The 23,571-nt window shown below is 43.2% G+C and overlaps 1 pseudogene; it reads left to right on the forward strand.

Annotated features, from left to right (window-relative positions):
• The first annotated feature begins 10,724 nt into the window (after positions 1-10,724).
• LOC122362411 lies at positions 10,725-10,833 on the forward strand (annotated as a pseudogene).
• Positions 10,834-23,571: the final 12,738 nt, after the last annotated feature.

Consider the following 23,571-nt stretch of genomic DNA (forward strand, 5'->3'; position numbering starts at 1 on the left):
GTTTCCTCTCGCGGGGTGCCTGACTCTGAAATCCGTATTTGCCTTTTCCTGCGTCAGGAATCCCCTCAAAATAAGATCCACCATCCACTCTCCTGTAGAATTTTAGCTCTGACCCTAATCCAAGCAGCCTGAACATGCTGATCCATGTCTCTTCAGGATCAACGCACCCGGCTGAACTCAGTGTAGTCTATGCTTGCATTGTTTAACAATTGATTCCGTTTTATTTCATTTTAATTGTTGTAGTTTTAGTTTTTTTTACTTTTAGTTTGTTTGATACGTGATCACTCCGAACGGGTGTTTCTTTATTCATGTCAGTGGGTGTTTTTTATTGATTTATTTAGTTTTTTACGATTTCTAAACAGGTGTCAAAGGTTTTATTTAATTTTGTTCGTGTGAAAGAACTTTTAGAAGTTTTAGTTTGTTTGCCAGGTGATCGCTCCGATCCAGCGCTTTCTTTGTTCATGTCGATGAGGTGTTTGATAAGCCTTTAGCTGGAAATGGAGTGTTCATCGTGGTGTTGTACATTACAGACACTCTGTGCTCGAAATTGTATAGCGTTGAGTGCTTTGCATTTACATTTACATTTAGTCATTTAGCAGACGCCTTTATCCAAAAAGCGACGTACAAATGAGGTAGTGTAGGCATATAGAAGCAAATTAATATCAGCAAAAGGGCAGTAGTGCATAAGTGCTCTTGAGTGGGGTCTTGTCTTACCAACGCAGACACAAGCCTTTTTTTTTTTTTTTTTTTTTTAAACAATAAAAGGATAGGAAGGAGCAGGAGAAGAAGAAGAAGAAGAGTGCTATCAATGTTGGGTCAAGTGCAAACCGAAAAGATGAGTTTTGAGTTGGTTTTTGAAGACTGCTAGTGACTCTGCTGCCCTAGTGGTAATGGGCAGATCGTTCCACCAGCGAACAGACCAGGTGAAGGTGCGCAAGAGTGATTTTGCACCTTTTTTTGTGAAAGGCACTGCAAGACGCCTTTCGCTTGCAGAGCCGAGGCACCTGGAGGAACATATGATTCAATTAGTGAGTGTAAGTGCGAGGGAGCGGAGCCTGTGATTGTCCTGTAGGCCAGCATCAGGGATTTGAATTTGATGCGGGCATCTATCAGGAAGCCAGTGTAAACTAATGAAGAGGGTGTGGCGTGGGCCTCCTTGGTTCGTTGAAGACCACCCTAGCCGCTGCATTCTGGACCATCTGAAGAGGTCTGGTTGTAGAGGCTGGGAGGCCAACAAGGAGGGCGTTGCAGTAATCCAGTCTGCCCAGGACCTAGTGCCTGGACGAGGATCTGTGTGTGGCGTGTTCTGATAAGTATGGTCTGATTTTCCTGCCGCTAAGTTCCTTCGACATTAGGCCCCCATTTGTTTCCTCTCGGGGCGCCTGATCACAAAATCCGTTATTTTGCCTTTTCCCGCGCTCAAGGAATCCTCAAATAAGATCCAGCACATCCACTCTCCTGTAAATTTCAGCTCTGACCTAATCAAACGACCTGAACATGCTGATCCATGTCTTCAGGATCAACGATTCGATTGAACTCCAATTGGTCTATGTTTGCATTGTTTAATAATTGATTCCGCTTTTATTTCATTTTACTTGTTGTAGTTTTAGTTTTTTTTAACTTTAGTTTGTTTGACACGTGATCATCGAACGGTGTTTCTTTATTCATGTCAGTGGGTGTTTTTATTGATTTATTTAGTTTTTACGATTGCTAAACAGGTGTCAAAGGTTTTATTTAATTTTGTTTGTGTGAAAGAACTTTTAGAAGTTTTAGTTTGTTTGCCAGGTGATCGCCTCCGAAGCGACGCTTTCTTTGTTCATGTCGATGGGTGTTTTGATCGCCTTTAGCTGGAAATGGAGTGTTCATCGTGGTGGTTGTACATTACTGACACTCTGTGCTCGAATTGTATAGCGTTGAGTGCTTTGACAGGATATGGTTGAAATGTAAATAAAGGTGCCTGATTAATTTGATATCGTTGAGAAATAGACTTGGTGTTACTTGCACTCAGTGTGGCTCGCAGCGTCCGCGATGTTTGTCTTCCAACTGAATTAAAGTGAGTTGATTTATTAGCGAAGGAAGGCATTGATGTAGGGACGAAGGCGTGAAAAAGAAGGGGAAATGGACGTGTTGTTTTGGCGCGGTGAGGACGGCGTAACGCCTCGCTCCGGCCAAGTTTGCCAGTGGGGCGCTTTTTCTCCGGGCAGACAATGTCGAAGAGTTGCAGAAGACATGAAAAGAGTGGAGTGGAAAAGCTGGTGTGCGTCTTTGGCCTGCTGCCGGTGCCTTCTTTAAATAGCTCGCATTCGCGGGCTGCTTTTCGCTACAGCCATACCTTCCACCCTGAGCGCCCTCTAGTGGAATTCAGGAAGTTGAGTGAGTCAGTGGCGAGGAACAGGTGGAGATTGATTGTTTGGAAGAGCTTGGAACACTTTTTATTGTTTGAAAACTACGTCAAATAAGCAGGGATTTTTCTTTGAACGGTTGTTTTAATCCCCAGGCAGCTCTTGCTGTTTTGGGATAAATATTTCTGTTTCTGAGAAGGTGGAAAATGCAGAAAAAGAACATGGAGAAGGAAAACAGATTGGACAAGAGGAATTTGAAGGAGACAGTCAGTGATGGCGAACAAAGTAAGAGAAATTATGACAAGCATCTAACTGTACACGTGGTGATAGATGGAGATGACAGAATTACTGATGATGGAATTGTTGAAGAAAGTAAAAGAAGAATGTGGAGTGGTTATTGGATGCAGATATAAAACGCCATAAGAGAATATGAGCTGACTATGCAGGAGGAGAAAGGAAAGGAGAAATTACTGGATGGACTAAAATATAAAGAGAGCAGAATCATGGCGAGAGAAATAAGCAGCACAGAGTTGGTGGTTTCAGTTCCTGGTCTGCCACATATATCCAGGACGATGAAATATTGAAAAAGCTGACGGAATGGGGAAGTGATGGAGGTTTCAAGAATTGCAAAAGAGAATGTGGCCAGGAACTGATATCGCCAGATGGAACAAGATTTTTGAAAGTGAAGTTCACAGACACCGTCCAATCGTTGCCATATTCCACAAAGTTTGACACAGTGGGAGGTGCTGAGCACTTTTGAGTAATACATGATAGACAGGTGAAAGTGTGTCGTTTGTGCATTCAGCCTGGGCATGTTGTGAGAGACTGTCCGAGCTTCAAGTGTTTCAGGTGTGCCAAACAAGGACATTATGCAATGGAATAATGAAGGGATCTGCAATGCAGCAAGATGGGAACTGGATTTTGTGTGTGCGTAAACTGTGGTGGAGATTGAAGAAGAGGAAGTGATGAGGAAGTGGGCGGATCTGTATGAGGTGGAAGAGGAAGAGAAGAATGAGGAGGGAAGATTCTGTGGCGTGGAGGAGGTGAAGTGAGTACAATGGGAGCAGAAAAGAAGACAGCAGAACAGAGAGGCTCTGAGGAGGAGTACCACATCTGGGGACGTGATCTCGAGGTCAGTGAGAGAGGAGAGAGAAGAGAAAGGACCGAGGACTTGAAGAAGAGAGAAGAGCAGCAAAAGTGGTATTGCGAGCCATACAAGGCAGTAATGCCAAAAGTCAAGGCATGGCGTTTGTGTGTGAGGGAGAGAAGGCCAGTGAGAAGGGGGAAAATGTGGTGCAAGAGACTCCAGAATCAAATGGAGGAGAGGAAATGGACACATGGGAGGAGAAGATCTGCAGAGGAAAAGAAAGAAGAAAGAGATGGAGTAGAGGGGAAAAGTAAGACTTTGAGTATATTTAAATGCATTATAGAACCCTTTTAACTGCAATTTTCGCTATGTGGGGCACAATGAACATTGCATGCTTAAATAGTAATGGACTAAGAGAATCAAAAAAGGTTGAGAAGGTGATTGGTATATGTTGAAAGCAGACATAATTTGTTTACAAGAGACACATTGGACAGAGGGAATTATGAGCAAAATATTAAAAATTATGGGAAGAAGATATTTTAGTTAATCACGGGACTCGAAAAAGCATGTGTGGAAGCAAAAAATTTTGATAAAAAGAGAAAAAACTGAAATGTGTAAAGCAAATATATAAAGATGATAAGGGGAGATTGTTAGTTATAGAATTTGTGTTTTGTAATGAATTGTTTAGATTGATAAATATATATGCACCAAATGTAGAGGCTGAAAGAAAGGAACTTTTTAAAGAAACAAAGCCATTATGTACAGGTAAATGTATAGTGGTTGGAGATTTCAATGTGTGGTACACAAGATTAGATGCTTCAAGCACTGCTAATTTTTTAAATCAGATGTGTCTAGGAAATATCTAAATGAGTGGATGCAAAGTGATGAAATGGTAGATGTTTGGAGAGAAGAAAACCCATTTGAGAGAGAGTTTTCTAGAAGGCAAATGGTAATGGGAAGCTTAAAACAAAGCAGGATAGATTTGTGTTTAGTTAAAAGAGAAATATTAAATTATGTTAAAAATGTGAAATACAGTTTTTTAGGCATAAGTGATCATGCAGCTATAAAAGTAAAGATAGGTATAAATCTGGGAGAAAGAGGAGGGGAGTGTGGTGTTTGAATTCATCCATATTAACTGAAGAGGCTTATAAGGAAAATATTAGAAAATGCATAAGTTATGAAATGGAAAACCCTTTGTTTGATGAAATGTGTGTGAGTGGTGGGAAGGAATGAAAGAAAAATTAAAAGAAGAAGCATTAGGTATTCAAAGCAAAGGGACTTTATGAGGAAAAGTAGAATAGAAGCACTGAAAAGGCATTGGAGAAAGAAGCAAAAAAATATGAAAGTAATCCTGAGTACGGCAAAAGAATGTTATTGTCAGATAAAACAGAAATGGACGAGTATGAAATAGAAAAAAGTGATGGGTGTAAAAGTAAGAAGTAGAGCACAGTATGCGGTTGAGGGAGAGAGGAGTACAAAGTTCTTTCTGAATCTAGAAAAAGAAAGCAGAAAGAAATCATATAATGGAATTGGAGAATGGAAAAGGTGTAAAGGTAACTGATTATGTGGAAATAATAGGAGTGGTGGAGGCATTTTATGCGGGATTGTTTAAGAAAAAAGGTGTAAAACAAGAGTGCGTAGATGAAGTTTTAGATACGTTGAGTGCTAAGTTAAAGAGGGCGATAAAAATATGTGTGATAGAGAGAAATAAGCATAGAAGAAATAAAAGAAGCAATAAAACAAAACAAAACCAAATAAAAGCCCAGGATCGGATGGGTTAACACACGAGTTTTATAAGACGTTCATCAAGGTTTTAGCGCCCATTTTATGGAAGCTATATAAAACTATGGAAGAGAGAGCGGAAGTGCCAGAATCATTGACTTTAGGGGTAATCAATATCTTGTATAAAAACAAAGGTAGTCGGCTTAAGTTGGAAAATTACAGGCCTTTGAGCCTTTTAAATACAGATTATAAGATACTGACAAAAGTACTGGCAAATAGAATAAAAGAGATAGTGGGGAGTATAATATCACCAAGTCAAGCATATAGTATACCAGGAAGGGATATTTCAGATACAGTGTGCACAATAAGAGATGTTGTGGACAAAATGGGAAAGGATGGGGAGGGGGGTTTGATTTTATGTATGGATTTAAATAAGGCATTTGATAGGGTAGAGCACAGTTTTATAGAGCAAGTAATGAGAAGATCTAGGTTTCGGGGAGAGGATTTAAGATGGATAAAGTTGTTGTATAGTAATTCAAAAAGTTGTGTAAAGATTAATGGTGTTTTAACAGACTCATTTCCTATAGAGAGGTCAGTTAGGCAGGGATGTCCGTTGTCGGCATTGCTGTGATCGATAACGGCTGATCCTTTGGCAACATTAGTTAAAAAGATAAGGAAATAAAAGGAATCCAAATTCCATATGGGGGAATGAGCATAATTCATCAGTATGCAGATGACACAACATTTACAGTCAAAGATAGAGAGAGTATAAATAGGGTAATGAAACATATGGAAACATACGGTAAAAGCATCAGGTGCTAAAATAAATGTTGATAAATCAGAAATAATGAGTGTAGGTGGAACAGATATAGAAGGACAAGATATTCCTTTTAAAGTAGCGAAAGAATATATAAAGATTTTAGGAATATAGGAGTAAATGCAAAAGAGGCGAGAGATGCTACATGGACTGGGATTTTAAATAAAATAAAACAGGTTTTACAGTTTTGGAGATTAAGAGATTTAAGATTAAGAGGAATGGTAGTTGTAGTTAATTCACTATTGCTTGTTAAATGTAATTATGTGATGGGAGTAATTGATCACCGGATTGGGTGTTGAATGAAATGAGGGAGGTTGTGAACACATTTTTGTGGAGGGGGAAAGGAGTGAAAATATCAACAAAAACATTAATAGCAGATTACAAGGAGGGTGGGTTGAGGCTGATTGATTTAGATGTAAAAGGAAAGCAGTAAGAGGAAAACAATAAAGAAGTACTTATATGATAAAGTGGAATATGGATGGAAGGGTTTTATGAGAGATCTTCTGGACAAAAAGTAGTGGTTGTGGAGAAGAAAGGGATATTCATGGCCTTAAAGAAGCCAATGATTGAAGATATGCCACTGTTTTATAAAGAAGTATTGAGTGCATGGTCTGAATTTTTAGTGAATGTCGAGTAACGCAGTGTGAAAATATAAATCAAATACACAAGCAGCCAATATTTTTGAACCCAAAGATACGGATGAAAGGGAAAATGTTTTATAATAGACTGTACATGAAAGCAGGAGTAAGACAGGTAAAGGATATGGCTTATGAATACATAAAAGGTTTTTTACCAAATAGAGCCATTTATGATTATGTGGTAGAGTGGGATGAGGAAATTGAAAAATCAAAAGTGGACTCTGTATGTGAAAACATTAAAATAAGTTTGCCCAGGAGCTGGGTGGAAGGGATTGAGAGGGAAGCAGTTAAACGGGAAATTGCAGGGGAATGCCAGAAATGTTTTATGTTGAAAATGGTAAAAGAAACCTTTAGCTGATATAAATACTAAGCTGATATATAAAATATTCCTGAAAAAGGAAATTAAATTGCCTGCATCAGAAGCTGTTTGGTAAAACTCTTCCCAGGATTTAACGTTAAAACAATATGGAAGAATTTAAGTGTGAAATATAATGGACTGGACTGTGAAAATTTAGACTTCAAATTAAGACATAATAGAATATATACAAAGGTGGTAATTCATCAAATAAATAAGAATGTGAACAGAGAATGTGATGTATGTAAGATTGACCCGGAGACTTTGATGCATATCTTTTGAATGCAAAGAGCTTGTTGTGTTTCATGAAAAATTGAAAAATGTGGTAAAGGAGGAATGGGGAAAGATGTAACAGGAAATGAATGGAAAAAATTGTTTTTATTTGGTGAATGTATGAATCATAAGGATAAGAAGGTTAATTTGTGTAACTTTATTTTTAAGTCATGCAAGGTATGCAATATGGGCGAGGAGGAATTTGGCATATTATGAAGGGAAAAAGTGGACGTAGCTGTGATGTTCAGGACTGTTGTGGAAAAAGTATTTATCTAATGTGGAAATATCTGAGCAAGATGTTTTTGAAAAAGCTTTATTAATGGATATAGACTTATATCTGTGGAAGACAAAGGAGGATTGAGTTTAAATTTCTAAAGATGGAGAATTATATTTGTAATGTTAAATGACATAGGATGATTATATGTGTGTAAATGTTTGAGTGATGTGAAAATTTGAATGGAGGATTTTGCGTTTATTGTATGAATGGCTATGTCACACTGTGTTAATGAGTTGTATTGATTTGATACTTTTGATAATAAAAAAAAAAAAAAAAAAAAAAAAAAAAAAAGCACGCCTGATCTCGTCCGATCTCGGAAGCTAAGCAGGGGCGGGCCTGGTTAGTACTTGGATGGGAGACCGCCTGGGAATACCAGGTGCTGTAAGCTTTGCTTTTCCTTCACCAGTCAGCGAGCGCTCTTCTCCAGGGGCCGACTCTTTTGGCTCGCTCCTTTACCCTTTTACATTTGCTGCTGCTTTGCTTTGCCCTTCTCTGTGCCGCCTTTCTGCTTCGTCGCTGTGACGGAGGACAGCTCAACGTCGTCATTCTTGCTTTCTCCTCCAGGAGCGATAGACAGACCTTCTCTCTCTCTACAGCGACCTCTTTAGAGCTGCACGTTCCTTTGCAACTCGGGCCCTTCTCTTCGACTTGAGAGGTTGCCAGTCTTGTTTGTCAGTCCAACCGCTTGAATGCAAACTGCACCGGGGAAAAAATAAATAAATAAACAAATGATTTAAGAAATTCAAGAATCAACCGAAGAGCTAATTATTTATTCGTTTAAAGAAATCCTAGGCACGGCCGCTTTAAGTCCTTCTCGACATTAGGGCCCCATTTGTTTCCTCTCGGTGCCTGACTACAAAATCCGTATTTGCCTTTTCCTGCGTCAGGAATCCTCAAATAAGATCCACCACATCCACTCTCCTGTAAATTTCAGCTCTGACCCTAATCAAACGACCTGAACATGCTGATCCATGTCTTCAGGATCAACGATTCGTTGAACTCAATTGGTCTATGTTTGCATTGTTTAATAATTGATTCCGTTTTTATTTCATTTTACTTGTTGTAGTTTTTAGTTTTTTTTTTTTTTTACTTTTAGTTTGTTTGACACGTGATCACTCCGAGCGGTGTTTCTTTATTCATGTCAGTGGGTGTTTTTATTGATTTATTTAGTTTTTACGATTTCTAAACAGGTGTCAAAGGTTTTATTTAATTTTGTTCGTGTGAAAGAACTTTTAGAAGTTTTAGTTTGTTTGCCAGGTGATCGCTCGAACGACGCGTTTCTTTGTTCATGTCGATGGGTGTTTTGATCGCCTTTAGCTGGAAATGGAGTGTTCATCGTGGTGGTTGTACATTACAGACACTCTGTGCTCCGAATTGTATAGCGTTGAGTGCTTTGACAGGATATTTACATTTAAACATTTAGTCATTGAGAAATAGACGCCTTTATCCAAAGCGTCACGATGTTTGTCTTCCAACTGAATTAGGTGAGTTGATTTATTAAGGAAGCAAATTAATATCATGCAAAAGGGCAGTAGTGCATAAGTGCTCTTGAAATGGGGTCTTGTTTTACCTGAACGCAGACACAAGGCTTTTTTTTTTTTTTTTTTTTTTTCGGGCAGACAATAATAAGAGTTGCAGGAAGACAGGAAAAGAAGAAGAAGAAAAGCTGGCTGCAATGTTTGGTCAAGTGCAAACGAAATAGATGAGTTTTGAGTTGGTTTTTGAAGACTGCTAGAGCACTCTGCTGCCCTAGTGGTAAGCTAACAGGGCAGCCTGGTTAGTAGCTTGGATGAACAGACCAGGTGAAGGTGCGCAAGAGTGATTTTACCTTTTTGTGAAGGTGCTGCAAGCTTTTGCTTTCGCTTCACCAGTCAGCGTAGCGCACCTGGGGCCGACATTTTGATTCAATTAGTGAGTGTAAGTTGCTGCTGCGGAGCTTGTGATTGTCCTGTAGGCCAGCATCGGAGAGGACATTTGAATTTGATGCGGGCATCTATCCAGGAAGCCAGTGTAAACTAATGACCTCTCTCTGTGACAGCGGGCCTCTTTGAGCTGCACGTTGAAGACCACTCGGGCCGCTGCATTCTGACCATCTGAAGAGGTCTGGTTGTCAGAGGCTGGGAGGTAAATGCAAGGAGGGCGTTGCAGTAATCCAGTCTGATTTAAGAAACTAGTGCCTGGACCGAGGATCTGTGTAGCGTGTTCTGATAAGTATGGTCTGATTTTCCTGCCGCTTTAAGTCCTTCGACATTAGGCCCCATTTGTTTCCTCTCGGGGTGCCTGACTACAAAATCCGTATTTGCCTTTTCCTGCGTCAGGAATCCTCAAATAAGATCCACCACATCCACTCTCCTGTAAATTTCAGCTCTGACCCTAATCAAACGACCTGAACATGCTGATCCATGTCTTCAGGATCAACGATTCGTTGAACTCAATTGGTCTATGTTTGCATTGTTTAATAATTGATTCCGTTTTTATTTCATTTTACTTGTTGTAGTTTTTAGTTTTTTTTTACTTTTAGTTTGTTTGACACGTGATCACTCCGAACGGTGTTTCTTTATTCATGTCAGTGGGTGTTTTTTATTGATTTATTTAGTTTTTACGATTGCTAAACAGGTGTCAAAGGTTTTATTTAATTTTGTTCGTGTGAAAGAACTTTTAGAAGTTTTAGTTTGTTTGCCAGGTGATCGCTCCGAACGACGTTTCTTTGTTCATGTCGATGGGTGTTTTGATCGCCTTTAGCTGGAAATGGAGTGTTCATCGTGGTGGTTGTACATTACTGACACTCTGTGCTCCGGAATTGTATAGCGTTGAGTGCTTTGACAGGATATGGTTGAAATGTAAATAAAGGTGCCTGATTAATTTGATATCGTTGAGAAATAGACTTGCGTTTACTTGCACTCAGTGTGGCTCGCAGCGTCAGCGATGTTTGTCTTCCAACTGAATTAATGTGAGTTGATTTATTAAGGAAGGAAGGAATTGATGTAGGACGAAGGCGTGAAAAGAAGGGGAAATGGACGTGTTGTTTTGGCGCGGTGAGGGCGGCGTAAACGCCGCGCTCCCGCCAAGTTTGCCGGTGGGGCGCCTTTTCTCGGGCAGACAATGTCGAAGAGTTGCAGAAGACATGAAAAGAGTGGAGTGGAAAAGCTGGTGTGCGTCTTTGGCCTGCTGCCGGTGCCTTCTTTAAATAGCTCGCATTCGCGGGCTGCTTTCGTTTACGGCCATACCACCCTGAGCACGCCCGATCTCGGAAGCTAAGCAGGGGCAGGCCTGGTTAGTACTTGGATGGGAGACCGCCTGGGAATACCAGGTGCTGTAAGCTTTTGCTTTTCCTTCACCAGTCAGCGAGCGCTCTTCTCCGGGGGCCGACTGTTTTGGCTCGCTCCTTTACCCTTTTACATTTGCTGCTGCTTTGCTTTGCCCTTCTCTGTGCCGCCTTTCTGCTTCGTCGCTGTGACGGAGGACAGCTCAACGTCGTCATTCTTGCTTTCTCCTCCAGGGAGCGATAGACAGACCTTCTCTCTCTCTACAGCGACCTCTTTAGAGCTGCACGTTCCTTTGCAACTCAGGCCCTTCTCTTTGACTTGAGAGGTTGCCAGTCTTGTTTGTCAGTCCAACCGCTTGAATGCAAACTGCACCGGGGAAAAAATAAATAAATAAATAAACAAATTCAAGAATCAACCGAAGAGCTAATTATTTATTCGTTTAAAGAAATCCTAGGCACGGCCGCTTTAAGTCCTTCGACATTAGGCCCCCATTTGTTTCCTCTCGGGTGCCTGACTACAAAATTCGTATTTGCCTTTTCCTACATCAGGAATCCTCAAATAAGATCCACCACATCCACTCTCCTGTAAATTTCAGCTCTGACCTAATCAAACGACCTGAACATGCTGATCCATGTCTTCAGGATCAATGATTCGTTGAACTCAATTGGTCTATGTTTGCGTTTGTTTAATATTTGATTCCGTTTTTATTTCATTTTACTTGTTATAGTTTTTTTTTTTTTTACTTTTAGTTTGTTTGACACGTGATCGCTCTGAACGGCGTTTCTTTGTTCATGTCATTGGGTGTTTTATCGCCTTTAGCTGAAATGGACTGTTTAACGTGGTCGTACATTACTGACACTCTATGTCAGACCGACAAACCTTTTCACTGTCCATTTACAGGAGAGTGGATGTGGTGGACCTTATTTGATTTCATTCGCTTAGTAGTTCGGAGAACAGGGTATCAGTATCGCACAGCCACCACGTTGATCACTCCATTTCAGCTAAAGGCGATAAAAACTCCCGTTTAAATAAACAAAGACACAGAAGACCAGTATCAGAAATACACAGATTTTGTAGTGCATTGAAATTAAATGCATTGAGACTTTGCATTGCTTTGAACAATTGGGTTATTCAACATACCTTCTTAATTTAATGTTGTCATCCACTTTTACCATGGTAAAAACTCAAACAGTGGCATGTAGATGAAATATATAAAGAGTCACAGAAGACCAGTATGACAAATTCACAGATTTTGTGGTGCATTGAAATTAAATGCATTGAGACTTTGCATTGCATTGAACAATTGGGTTATTCAACATACCTTCTTAATTTAATGTTGTCATCCACATTTACCACGGTAAAGACATAAACGGTGGCATGTAGTTGGAGAGATTGAAGCAGAAAAAAAGACCAGTATCAGAAATACACAGATTTTGTCGTGCATTGAAATTAAATGCATTGAGACTTTGCATTGCATTGAACAATTGGGTTATTCAACGTACCTTCTTAATTTAATGTTGTCATCCACTTTTACCATGGTAAAACTCAAACACTTTTATGTAGATGAAATATATAAAGAGTCACAGAAGACCAGTATCAGAAATACACAGATTTTGTGGTGCATTGAAATTAAATGCATTGAGACTTTGCATTGCATTTAACATTTGTGTTATTCAACATACCTTGTTAATTTAATGTTGTCATCAACATTTACCACAGTAAAGACATAAGCGGTGGCATGTAGATGGAGAGATTCAAGCAGAGAGAAAAAAAAAAAACAGTATCAGAAATACACAGATTTTGTGGTGCATTGAAATTAAATTCATTGCGACTTTGCATTGCATTAAACAATTGGGTTATTCAACATACTGTGACGGGGTGAAGAAACACACAGCAAGGAGGGCTCAAGTGAAAATCCCGGAGGGTGGATTTTATTCAGAAAGCAAAAAAATGACAAAAGAAATACGGGTGAAAGTGCGGTCCGTGGGATACGCGTGCTCGGTGCTCGTTCTCTTTCTTCGTGGTGGTGCAGAGTGAAGTGCGTGCCGTGGGGTGCCGGCTGACCAGTCTACACGCTGCTTTCTGCGGGGGGACAAGAGAAGAGTCGTTAGAGTTAGCGTTAGAGTTCATGGAGGCAAAAGCTCACTGACAGCATGCTGCGTAGCCTTTATCCTGGCCCGCTGATGAGCGACAGCTGAGACCGGTCAGCCTGTGATGAGTGCATGCACGTGCTCCTCGTTGTTTACCAGGGCGACGCTGATGGCTGCTCGGGACGCTCGTCACACTCCCCCCCCCTAAGTGTCGTCCTGGTCCTGAAATGAAACGTGCCGTTAGGGGAGAAGCCGGGGGTGGGCGGGGAGTGACCCCTGACAGACCTGCGAAAGCTGCCCAGATCCGAGAGGGCCCGTCCGCATTGGCGTTCGCCGCTCCAGCTCGGTGACGCACAACAAAGTTGAAGTCCTGGAGCGCTAGGAACCACCAGGTCACCCTCGCGTTGGTTTCCTTGGCCCGGGCCATCCATTGCAGTGGGGCGTGGTCGGTGAGGAGGGTGAACTTCCGGACAAGGGCCAGGGCCTCCTTTTCTACCGCCGCGTAGTTTCTCTCGGCTGGGGACAGCTTTCGACTGGTGTATAAGACCGGATGCTCCTCGCCCTCCCGGATTTGGGAGAGAACTGCCCCCAACCCCGTATCGGAGGCATCCGTCTGTAACAGAAAGGGGCAGCTGAAATCCGGCACTCGAAGGACCGGTTCCGATGTTAGCGCCTTCTCGATCTTCCGGAACGCCTCCTCGGTCTCGGGTGTCCACTTTATCTTCTCCGGCTGCCCCTTCCTGGTTAGGTCCGTCAGGGAGGCGGCTAAAGAGGAGAAGTTGGGGATAAAACAACGATAGTAGCCCGCCAACCCCAGAAAGGCTCGTACCTGGGTTTTGGTGAGGGGCCTCGGGGCATTCTTGACCGCTTCCACCTTGTCTTCCTGGGGCCGGATAAGGCCCCTCCCGACTTGGTAACCCAGGTACCTTGCTTCAGACAGTGCCAGGTGACATTTCCTGGGGTTGGCTGTGAGCCCAGCCCTCCGGAGTTCGGACAGCACCCTCCGCAAGCGCTCTAGGTGGTCCTCCCAGGTCTCCGAGTGGATGACAACGTCGTCCAGACAGGCCGCGGCGTAGCTCTGATGGGGAGGGAGGACAACGTCCATCATACGCTGGAAGGTTGCGGGGGCCCCGTGAAGTCCGAAGGGAAGGGTCCGGTATTGCCAGTGTCCGCTAGGGGTAGAAAATGCAGTTTTAGGTCTTGAGGACTTAGAGAGGGGTACCTGCCAGTAGCCTTTCGTCAGGTCAAGTGTAGAGATGTACCGGGTCCTTCCCAGTCGGTCCAACAACTCGTCCACACGGGGCATGGGGTACCCGTCAAACTCGGAGACCTCGTTCAACCGGCGGAAATCGTTGCAGAAGCGGAGGGAGCCGTCGGGTTTTGGCACCATCACTATAGGACTGGACCACGGGCTACGGGATGGGTCGATTACCCCCAATTTGAGCATTTGTTGTATTTCCTCCTCGATAGCCTGCCGACGAGCCTCCGGGACACGGTAGGGCCGCTGCCGGACGATAACTCCAGGGGGCGTCCGGATCTCGTGCTCGATGACGTAGGTCCGCCCAGGGCTAGGGGAGAACACGTCCGAGAACTGACCGACCAGGTGCTGGAGCTCCCCCTTCTGGGCAGCCGAAAGATGGGGGTTGGTGTCAACAACCACGGGACTGGTAGTCGCAAGGCCGGAGCCGTAGGAACGAGGACCAAGACCTTGTCACCGGGCTGGAATTCCCGTGGTTGGGCTGCCCGGTTGTAGTCTCGTTGTTGGGCCTGTTGAGCTTTACACAGGTGGTCCCGGACTAATGGCATGACGCGGTCTATCCGGTCCCTCATCTTCTTGACGTGCTCCACAACGGTAGGATGGGCTGCCGGCTGCTGCTCCCAGGCCTCCTTGGCGACGTCCAGGAGGCCCCGAGGCTGTCGGCCAAAGAGGAGTTTGAAGGCGTGAACCCGTTGAGGCTTGGGGAACCTCCCGGATGCCGAAGAGTATATACGGCAGCATCAAGTCCCAGTCCCGTCTGTCTTCGGCCACCACATGTCGGAGCATCTGTTTGAGTGTCTGGTTGAACCTCTCAACCAGGCCGTCTATCTGTGGGTGGTAGACCGTGGTCCTCAACTGTTTTACTTGCAGCAGCCGGCAGAGGTCAGCCATTAGCCGGGACATGAAGGGGTACCTTGATCGGTCAGGATCTCGGCTGGTATGCCGACCGGCTGAAGAGGAGGAACAGCTCCTTGGCGATTGCCTTCGCAGTGGCCTTCGGAAGGGGTACCTTCTCGGGAAGCGGGTGGCGAGTCGGCGATAACCAGCACGTGTTCGTGTCCCGGGCGGACTTCGCAGCGGCCCCACTAGGTCCATCGATGCGCTCGAAGGCACATCGATGATGGGTAGCGGAATGAGAGGACTGGGGGAAGAGCGAGGCGTTGTTGGCTGGCACGTCAGGCAGGCCTGGCAGAACGTTTCACCTCAGCATCGAGACCTGGCCAGTGAAACCAGTCCCGAATTCTTTGCGCCGTGTTGGCGGCCCCAAGGTGTCCGGCCATCGGATGGGAGTGGCCCAGCTCTAATATTGCCTCAGTCTTTGTTTTTGGGACAACCAACAGCAGCTTCTCCTCCCCCCTCCGCTGGGCGACACAGTACAACAGGCCATTTTTCACCACAAAATGTGGGAGAGGATGGGGCCTTGGCTGCACGTCCTGTCCTCTAATCAAATTCAAATTCAAATTCAAATTTTATTTGTCACATACACAGACATACGTAGTACGACATGTAGTGAAATGCTTTTGGGCCATCATCCCATCCACATACAGATAGAAGATGGGGGTAGACATGACGGGATGACAGAAATAAAGAAGTACAGCATTACATGAGGAGAGGTGAGGCGAGAAAAAAAATAAGCCAAACCCAGACTGTGCTCCTAAGGGACCACAGTGTGGTAACAGGGGAAAAAACACCTCAGCAATAGAAGCACATAGTTTAGACACTTTTGACAACATGTAAGACGAGGTAAAAATCTGGGTTATTGGGATCCTCCACTGGCGAGCAGTCATCCTTCTCTGGCAGCCGTCGATGCAGCGCTTGATCCAGACCCGTCTGCCAGGCAGGCGGAAAGGTGGGGGTGAGAGTGCGAGAGCGTCTTCACTGCCGTGATCTGCCGGGGGAGTTGTTTTTCCAGCAGTGGCCTTGGCCGAGGCCAGTGCATGGTACAGGGAGTCAAAACCAGATAAGAATGGAATTTGTTTAGGCTTGGTGCGAGTAGTCATAGACAATTTTTACCCGAACTACTCTATTGTCCATCCTGGTCCATTTTTCGAAACAGAGCCTCGAGCTTCCCACGATGTTATCCAAAGTGCGGTTCACAACCACAGTCTGAGTCCCGACAGCCTCGAGCTTCCCATGATGTTATCCAAAGTGCGGTTCACAACCACAGTCTGAGTCCCGACAGCTCTGCCCACCGCTTCAATTAATCCAGGCAGCATTGTGGGGCTGTGGACAGCTGCCCTCGTTCTCTCAATTTGTCGATAAACCAGGGCTATGCCCAATCCGATCAGCAATAGCCCCGTAATCAAGGTTCCGAAAAGAAAGATATCTTCAATATCCTCCACGGAAAGAGGCTCCAAGCACACGAGACGCCACTTCTCCCAGGCGTCCATCGAATACCCGGCTGCCATCGTCCCGGCAGGACAATCGGGTTCCCCCGAACCCACGCTTCTCTTCGAGAAGATGGTGTCAATTGCGTTGAGAGACCAGTTGATCAATTCCATGTTTTCAGCTGGAGAGCAGGGCAGAGAGAGTCTCTCAAGTGGAGAAAAGTAGACACAAGACGAGACTAAGAAGCACAAGCAGGCAAGGTCACGGGTAGGGAGAGGGAGGAAAAACACGTCCTACTCCGAGGACGGGCAGAGAAGAGTATACAACGCGCACTTGCGGCCAACAGTGTTTAAGGCGGTCGTCTTCCTTTTGGGCCTTGGCGAATGAGCCCCCCCCCAGATACCTGTTGGAACACATCAAAAAACAGGTTAGAACTCTGGGAGGGGGTCTCTCCTTCTCTCCCACTGTCTGAGGCCAGTAATGCCGGGCGTGTCCGTGGCACGCGGGCTGGCCGTGGTTGTTGGCGGTTCCCACTGGGGTCGGCAGGCTGAGTGGCGGCGGCGAGCAGGTGATCAAATCCCGGCCAGTCCTTTCCCAACAGGATTGGTACTGGTAGGTCCTTCACCACCCCGACTTCCACTGTCCAGGTCCCTGGCTTGGCCGAGATATCAACGCGGCGAGCCAGAACTTGCAGAGTGTCCCCGTGCACACAGGTGATGGGAAGGAGTTTCTTCTTCTTCTCCGTGCAGGGGGCCAGGATGTTTGCGGCGCACCAGGGTGACTGTGCTGCCCGAGTCCAGCAGAGCCCGGAAGGATTTCCCGTTCACCTGGACCTTGGCCTCCGGAGCCCCCTTGGGCAGCTCGTGGTGCACGATGCAGCCGGCCAGCCATGCAGGTGCAGGGGGTGCCGGATCTTCCGTTGGCATGGGTTCATCACGTGGAGAGGGAACCGCCGGCCTGCTGACTGGTCTCAACCTGCCCTCTGGCGCGCATCGCTCCTGGACCACCCTCCGGGGAAAAGGCAGCGCTCTCTCCCCAGGCTCCCGATATTAGGCCGCGTCCGCCAGTTCCACTGCCTCGACGAGCTCGTTGGTTGTGGCTGGGTTCCGCATTTTGACCCCCTGTCTGTGAGCGCGGGTAAGGCCTCTCAAAAATCAATCCACTACCACGCGCTCCACCACCTGACCTGTGGTTGGAGACCCGTCTAGAAGCCAGTGTTGGGCGAGGTGCGTGAGATCGGCTGCTTGCGCACGGGCAGGAAGGCGTGGGTTATACTCCCAGCTGTGAAACTGTTGGGCCGTGGCTACCGGCGAGAGGATTTCTCGGCGCACTTCTTGGTAGCTTTCTGCCGCTTCGCACGAAAGCGAGAAATATGCGCGCTGCGCCTCGCCGGTTAAGAGGGGGGCTAGTATCCGCGCCCACTCCTCGGGGTGCCAACCCTCTGCGTTCGCTGTAGTCTCGAACATTTTCAAGTACGCCTCTGGATCATCATCCACGGACATTTTCGGCAGCAGTTTGGTGGCTTGGGCTCGGGGGTTCGGCAGCGGAATCTGTTGGGCAGCGGCGGATCGTAGGGCGGCTTCGCCCTGTAGAGTAGCCAAGTGCTCCATGATTTGTTGCTGGCGGACGCTAACCTCGGTGAGCCGTTGTATCAGTTCCTCCATGGCGGGGGAGGAGCACTACACCACGTGGTAAACTAAAAGGGGGGCAGAGAAAAAAAAAATATATATAAGGAAGCAAAGACGAGATCACTTGCCGGTGTTTCTTCACACTCTTGCTCGCATTCTCCACCAGTGTGACGGGGTGAAGAAACACACAGCAAGGAGGGCTCAAGTGAAAACCCGGAGGGTGGATTTTATTCAGAAAGCAAAAAAATGACAAAAGAAATACGGGTGAAAGTGCGGTCCGTGGGATACGCGTGCTCGGTGCTCGTTCTCTTTCTTCGTGGTGCAGAGTGAAGTGCGTGCCGTGGGGTGCCAGCTGACCAGTCTACACGCTGCTTTCTGCGGGGACAAGAGTCATGGAGGCAAAAGCTCACTGACAGCATGCCGCGTAGCCTTTTATCCTGGCCCGCTGATGAGCGACAGCTGAGACCCGGTCAGCCTGTAATGAGTGCATGCACGTGCTCCTCGTTGTTTACCAGGGCGACGCTGATGGCTGCTCGGGACATTCGTCACAATACCTTCTTAATTTAATGTTGTCATCTACTTTTACCACTGTAAAAACTCAAACAGTGGCATGTGGATGAAACATACAAAGAGACACAGAAGACCAGTATCAGAAATACACAGATTTTGTGGTGCATTGAAATTAAATGCATTGAGACTTTGCATAGCATTGAACAATTGGGTTATTCAACATACCTTCTTAATTTAATGTTGTCATCCACTTTTACCACGGTAAAGACATAAATGGTGGCATGTAGATGGAGAGATTCAAGCAGAGAAAAAAAAACAGTATCAGAAATACACAGATTTTGTGGTGCATTGAAATTAAATGCATTGAGACTTTGGATTGCATTGAAAATTTAGACTATTAAACATACCTTGTTAATTTAATGTTGTCATCCACTTTCACCACGGTAAAAACTCAAACAGTGGCATGTGGATGAAACATACAAAGAGACACAGAAGACCAGTATCAGAAATACACGGATTTTGTAGTGCATTGAAATTAAATGCATTGAAACTTTGTATTGCAATAAAGAATTGGATTATTCAACATACCTTGTTAATTTAATGTTGTCATCAACATTTACCACGGTAAAGACATAAACGGTGGCATGTAGATGGAGAGATTGAAGCAGAGAAAAAAAGACCAGTATCAGAAATACAATGATTTTGTAGTGCATTGAAATTAAATACATTGAGATTTTATATTGCATTGAACAATTGGGTTATTCAACATACCTTGTTCATTTAATGTTGTCATCCACTTTTACCATGGTAAAAACTCGAACAGTGGCATGTAGATGAAATATATAAAGAGACACAGAAGACCAGTATCAGAAATACACTGATTATGTGGTGCATTGAAATTAAATGCATTGAGACTTTGCATTGCATTGAACAATTGGGTTATTCAACATACCTTGTTAATTCAACGTTGGCATCCACTTTTACCACGGTAAAAACTCAAACAGTGGCATGAGGATGAAATGTAGAAAAAAAAAAGGAGTCTTAGAAATACACAGATTTTATGCTTTTGAATGAAAAAAAGTTGATTTTATTTTGTAATAAACATTTGGGTTACTGAACCTGCCTTGTTAGTTGGATGTTGTTATACAACCCACATTTACCGCGGTAAAGACTCAAACAGTGGTATGTAGATAAAGTATAAAGTATAAAAAGAGACACAGAAGACCAGTATCAGAAATGCACTGATTTTATGGTATATAACGAAAAAAATAGCGATTTTATATCGTAATACATTTTTGTTTACTGCACTTACCTTGTTAATGTTAATTTCCATTACCATGGCAACGTGGCTAAAACAGAGTAAAGATTACAACACAACTGTGTTCCAAAACATGATGTCATAATAACAATAATAGAATGTTCAGGTGCAACTGAACATGGTGTATACAAATTAGAAAAATTATTGGTTTATACTATAGTGAATGTTTGGGGTTTTTTTTACTGAAATTACCTTGTTCAGTTAATGTTAGTAACTTACTCACATTTACCACGGTAAAGACATAAACAGAGGCATTTAAATGAAATATAGAAATAGACACAGAAGGCCAGTATCAGAAATACACAGATTTTGTGGTGCATTGAAATTAAATGCATTGAGATTTTGCATTGCATTGAACATTTGTGTTATTCAACATATCTTCTTAATTTAAGGTTGTCATCCATATTTACCACGGTAAAGGCATAAACGGAGGCATGTAGATGGAGAGATTCAAGCAGACAAAAAAAGACCAGTATCAGAAATACATTGATTTTGTAGTGCATTGAAATTAAATGCATTGAAATTTTACATTGCCTTGAACAATTGGGTTATTCAACATACCTTGTTAATTCAACGTTGGCATCCACTTTTACCACGGTAAAAACTCAAACAGTGGCATGTAGATGGAGAGATTCAAGCAGACAAAAAAGACCAGTATCAGAAATACATTGATTTTGTAGTGCATTGAACATTAGGGTAATTCAACATACCTTGTTAATTTACTGTTGTCATCCACTTTTACCACGGTAAAAACTCAAACAGTGGCATGTAGATGAAATGTAGAAAAAAATACAGAAGTCTCAGAAATACACAGATTTTATGCTTTTGAATGAAAAAAAATTGATTTTATTTTGTAATAAACATTTGGGTTACTGAACCTGCCTTGTTAGTTGGATGTTGTTATACAACCCACATTTACCATGTAAAGGCTCAAACAGTGGTATGTAGATAAAGTATAACGTATAAAAGAGACACAGAAGACCAGTATCAGAAATGCACTGATTTTATGGTATATAACGAAAAAAATAGCGATTTTATATCGTAATACATTTTTTGTTTACTGCACTTACCTTGTTAATGTTAATGTCCATTACCATGGCAACGTGGCTAAAACAGAGTAAAGATTACAACACAACTGTTTTTCAAAACATGATGTCATAATAATAATAATAATAATAATAATAATAATAATAATAATAATAATAATAATAATAATAACAGAACGTTCAGGTGCAACAGAACATGGCTGCTGTTCGCTGTGTTCATTTTACATCACAGTATGTTACACACAGTCCGCTGTTAATCCTACCAAACAGCTTTAAGGTAGTAGGCTTCAAAGCATGTGACTGTAAATGAGTTTGGAAACATGGCAAGTCAGCATTGATAGTCAGTAAATAATGATATCACGAAATAATCGTGAGAAAACGCGTCCGGCCCTAAACGAACAGCGACTTCAAATCACAAAAAAATAAGCAGATCTTGAAATGAATTATTCAAAAAGATTTAAGTCAACTATAGTTACATAGCGTCACCGTGTCATCGATGAAAACAACTCGGAGTAAACTTACAGAAACCGCCAAATTTCCAAACAGCCTGAATCGAATCTTAGAGCGGAGTGAATGATTCAATGATTCACTCATGTCCATCCCTTGATTCTACCATTTTATTGATCTGTCGTTCTAAGAGATATTAAATAGCAAATAAATATCATGCCTAAAATATTTTATAGCCTAATTTTTTTTTTAAGCTTTAGTGTCCTTGTAAATGTAAAATAGTTACATATCACATTCCATTGCATTATGAAATAATGCATACAGGTTTATAATGACATAAGTGTGTCAATGTTCATTTTTGGTGAACGACTATTCATTTAATGTTACTTACTGTGTCCCCAGATTTAAGCTTTAATCAAAGACAGAGAGGAAGTGAAAAAGTTTCTAAAAGTGTTCAAATGAACATGTTTAGACAGAACGATAAAATGTTCACATTTCAATCAGAATAAGCAATGAAACGGAACAAACATTTGGATTTGTGTCCTCAATGGAGCATGAAACTCAAATCCAACTCAAAGTTTCTCCCCTGGGCTGAATTACAATTAAAGGAGGAGGTGAGACGGAGGAGGAACGTCAGAAGAATTGTCAAATTGAGTGTGGAGGCATTTTACATGTCCTTGTCGTGATTGGTGGAATTATATCAGCATGCTCCTCCCAAACTATCTTTTGGAACTCAATTGAAGGGTTTTTACAGATGCCTCACTTTCTCTCTCGGCTGGCTGTCTCACTCCGGGAAGGACCAATCAAGGTTGAGAGCAGCTCAACTGGGTCATTACCCTTTGGCCCACAACAGCACACAGCTGACGCAGATAAGTCTGGGCCAGCAGAAGCGTGAAATGCTGTTCAGATATCACTCACACCACAATACAATCTTGTTTTCTGTCTCAGAGCATTGGAAACAATTCGAGGAAGAAAATAAAAATTCTGTCATCATTTATTTGCCCTGATGTCATTTCACTTTTTCTTCTTTGGAACACAAAAAAATTATATTTTGCAGAATGTCCTACATTTTCCAAAAACATTTTAAGACTAAGTAGAAACCATCCGTTATGATCAGCTCAGACGTATGATGCTTTGACGGTTTTAATACAATGAAAATGTCAGTTTTACTGACTAGTTCCAAGAGTACAATGATTGTCAAATCAAAATCTGTCCTAATATTTAACAATTATTTACTAATTGAAATCTTTCTGTTAGGCTAGAATTCACTTTTCATAAAAGACCCTAAAATCAATGCTAAAAGTGAATTTCAGGCATCACTATATTATATGAGATTTGCAATATATATATATATATATATATATATATATATATATATATATATATATATATATATTGTGACGGGCGTCCCGAGCTACCATCAGCGTTGCCCTGGGATTAAACCACGAGCACCTGGAAAAGCCACTGATCACCGGACTCGCCGCACCTGGAGCTCGTTTGCCGGTGGCCAGATAAGCCACGTCAGGCCCGCGCTCCAGTGAGCGACCACACTCCCACATACTGTCTCTTTTTTTTTTTTTTTTTTTTTTTTTTTGTGTATTCTAGAAGCCAGTCCTTGAACCACGACACGGAGCTAATTCCCTAAGATTCGCGCTGCCGTACTCACCGACTGCACCCTGAGCACCGAGCACCCAGAAGATAACGCCACTGACAGCGGTTGTGCACCGGCTCACTATTCACGCATCACTTATATCGTTGAATAAACGTGCCCTCCGGGGTTCAAACGCCTCTGTTTGTGCTGTGCTTCATCCGCCCCGTGACAATATATATATGTATGATGTCAAAGGTTATCTAAAAGTGCAAATGAGAATGATAATGCATAATTGTCAGTTTATATGCTTAAATAAAACAATATGTAATATTTTCCTGGTACAATAGTCATACACACGCTCTAAAAACAGCTACTCGTTCACTAGAACGTAAGTGGAGAAAGACTAAACTAGAGGTTTTTAGAATTGCCTACAAGGACAATATGTGCATTTATAGACAGTCACTAAAAGCAGCCAGAGCCGAGCACCTCCGTAAACTCATTGAAAGCAACCAAAACAATCCTAGATTTTTATTTAGCACAGTGGCTAGATTAACAAATGATCGGTCAGCAATAGAACG

Source organism: Puntigrus tetrazona, chromosome 17 (assembly GCF_018831695.1).
Source record: "Puntigrus tetrazona isolate hp1 chromosome 17, ASM1883169v1, whole genome shotgun sequence".
NCBI classification, from domain to species: Eukaryota; Metazoa; Chordata; class Actinopteri; order Cypriniformes; family Cyprinidae; genus Puntigrus; species Puntigrus tetrazona.